At 38.1% G+C, this 3329-nt stretch overlaps 1 pseudogene; it reads left to right on the forward strand.

The window, feature by feature from the left end:
• LOC148695905 (CASP-like protein 5A1) lies at positions 1-1140 on the forward strand (annotated as a pseudogene).
• The last annotated feature ends 2189 nt before the right edge of the window (positions 1141-3329 follow it).

A 3329-nucleotide genomic window follows, 5' to 3' on the forward strand; every position in this document is an offset into this window, starting at 1 on the left:
ATGATGAACCCGGCCCGTCCTCTAGCGCACCCGGTTGAGATGCCGCTGTCGCAGACTAGCCGAATGGCCGCAGGGAATCCCCTGCCTTGCGGAATAATGAACAACCTCTCCGGCATGCCGGGCAGGCGCGGAGGCCTAACCTTGCGCCTCAACCAGTTCACCTTTCGCTTTCATCTCCCTCTGCATCATGGCTTCCACTAATGACATGTGCATCCGGGACGGACCTTGTAAAAGAATCAGTTTATGTTGGTGGATAAGCATGGAAGCTGGATCAGATGCACTGCAGCTGAAGAATGAAAGAAGGAAATGGAGTTCGAATGGTCTAGATGTTAGATTAGTTGAATTTCAAATAATGTAATGAACAGACAAGATTATAACATCTCCACGGCGTATATCTTGCCACGTGTCTAGTTTGTTAGGAGTTAAATGAAAGCATGTGATGTGCACGTGATCATAGTCACGTTGCAAGTGTGTGTGTGTGTGTGTGGGTATGAAACGACTATAAATCCCACCATGTATGCCGATTTTCATGGATCGAATCCAATGTAGATTCGAGGAGCAATGTACTCCTTCTCTCTCTAAAGTTCATCTCTAATATTCAATCTTTGAATTCATTTCAATTACTTGTTGAATTGATTACAAATACATAGAAGAATTTAGCTCAAAAGTAGCTCAAACTCTAACATTTTAACAAGTGCTAGAATGAATTATGATGGTATGATTCGGAGGTCATTTGTCAGAAGTTACCGTGCCATTTCTAAGCATTAGTTATATCTTAATCGAATCACGTTCTGGCTAGTCGGTCTTGTCCTGAAAAGTGGAAAACTTTCCTAGGATTAGTAGCTAATACTCGTAGATTAGTAAAGAACTAATTTTCTTCTTTCTGTTTTTAAGTGCTATGCTTTTTGCCAGATTGTTTTAGAAGCCACTCATGTTTTGCTGAAAATTGTCCCGCAAGTAAGCTGCTTGCATATTAGCATTAACTAATTTCTTTCGTTTTCTCAATCCTAACTAGTTACGACTTATCTGAGTTGGTTGGTTGTTTCGTCATCATTAGCTATGTCTTATCTGAGTTGGTTGGTTGTTTTGTCATCATTTATTCTGAATTACTGGACTTTGGCATCCAAGCAAAATCGTTGAAGCTTCAAGGCCTTTCCCGTTATGTTTTTGGTGGAATTTTTTTAAAGGCTGTCTTCGATTAAGTGCCCGAGTATTTTTACACCTTATATATCGCGCTTCAGCGACGATTGAGTAGCTGGGAAAGCTCACAAATTGTAAATGCTTTGATAGATTTATCATATTATCGGGGTTATATTTTTGGGAAATACCGAGAAATAGGACAGTTTTTAAATCTCGGGGACAGAAATAGGACATTTCAAATATGCACACAGAACGTACACGCCGGGCACAAAAATCAGACATAAATATGATTTTTCTACACCTTGAAATAACTTAATTGTCATTGTATATAAATGAGTTTTTTGCTCCCATTTTCGTTTTTCTCTTTCTACCCTCTCCCTCCCTCCCTCCATCCCTCTCTTCTCTCACTTTCTCCCCTAAGCACTCTCTCTCCCCTTCTCATTGTGCACACACAGTGCACTGTCATCCCACACACAGTACATTGTCATCCTGACCAACACCGTCCAAATCGAAGCCACCACCAATTTCATCTCGTCATCATGAATCCAAAACACCTAACATTGTCACAAATCTCATCCCCGATCGTTGAGATCGAAACTCAAGTAAGCTGGGAGTTTTTTGACCATTTTCCAACAAACACGCAAACAATCGAGGCTCGAAACCACCACCACTAGACTCACATTGAGGGTGGGAACCAAGCCCATTCATTAAATGTTGGTGTTTTGTTTGATGAATTTTTCAAGATTTGGCCATTATATGTACACGACATGCACATGATATGCTCACAAATCTGAGCCAACCCAAAAACCCAGATGAATTAATACTTAGAAGTTAAATTAGGGTTTGTGTTTCATGTTAGGGCCTATAGGCTGTGGAATAAATTTCAAGTTTTGACGTGCTACAAAACTGGGATATAACAACTTCTGGTTCAATTGTCTATTTGCAAAAATTTGTAAATTTTTTTTCGTAATGTGCATGTGGTGTGCATGGCTACATCTTAATATAAGAAGCAGGAATGTTCACTAGTTATGATGCATGTATGTTGTGCCTCATAATTTGGCGAGTATGACCACAACCTAGTTGGTCTAGGCAAAAAAAAAAAAAAAAAAAAAAAAAAAAAAAAAAACTAAGAAAAAGCTTAGATGATGTTGAGGATCATGCGTGTCCAAGAAATAACGACAACGAGTATCATGTTTTCCACATGCACGGTTAAGCAATGATTGATATATGTAACAAGACTTTCAAACTGCCACTATAACCTTATATACATAACAATTATGTTTTAATTGTATCCATTATACCAATAAGTTGCCATTAAAGTTTCTTATTAATGCGAAAAACAGCTCGTTGCTCGATCTCCAGTTTTGTGCATATCACGTGTGTCATGCCCCAATCCCGACATACATCTGGGATCGACATGTGACGTCACTAAATACTCGTATATCTCACATACCCTGCCTCCGGGATATGGACAAGGCACAACTCAATATTCAAATTGCATAGTAATTTTTCGTATACTTTATGGCTGCATCTAACCGCCTCATTAGACTGCCTACGTACCCTAAAAAGGGATCAAGCCGTTCATAGTTCACCATTTACTACACTCCGACGTTTATTACAATACGTTTAAGTAGAAAAGCATAGCATTCCTCAATCATTTATTAGAACTTGACAAGCATGAAATTACTACGTCCAGAGCTGCATAACAAACCCACATGACATTCAAGATTTCCATTCCATCCATCATATAAATCACTATATTTCAACATGATACCTCAATCCACAACATGTAACATATCAAAGAACCAATGAAGCACAATATACCACATTGATCTATTAATCCATTCATAATAATAACAATTATATCCAACGACATTCCACAATCACATCAATTAATCAATTCCATGAATCAAAGATGCACGATATTAATGTCTGACTACATTAATCAATCAATGAAATAACATATCATTTCATGAATTTAATTAAAGAACTCTACATAATTCCCTACTTGGATTATAAGTAATAACATGGTAAATTTCATTTATATTCACAAGATCTAGTGTGGTTAATCCCCATTCACTCGAATCTAGGGTTCCACACTAACTTATGAAAATAATCAAGAGCAAGGATTCTGGACCACTCAACGGAATCCAACTAGAGTATGGCACCTACCGAAATGTTCCAAGTAC

Source organism: Pyrus communis, chromosome 7 (assembly GCF_041283825.1).
Source record: "Pyrus communis isolate YQ-2024b chromosome 7, ASM4128382v1, whole genome shotgun sequence".
Classification (NCBI taxonomy): domain Eukaryota; kingdom Viridiplantae; phylum Streptophyta; class Magnoliopsida; order Rosales; family Rosaceae; genus Pyrus; species Pyrus communis.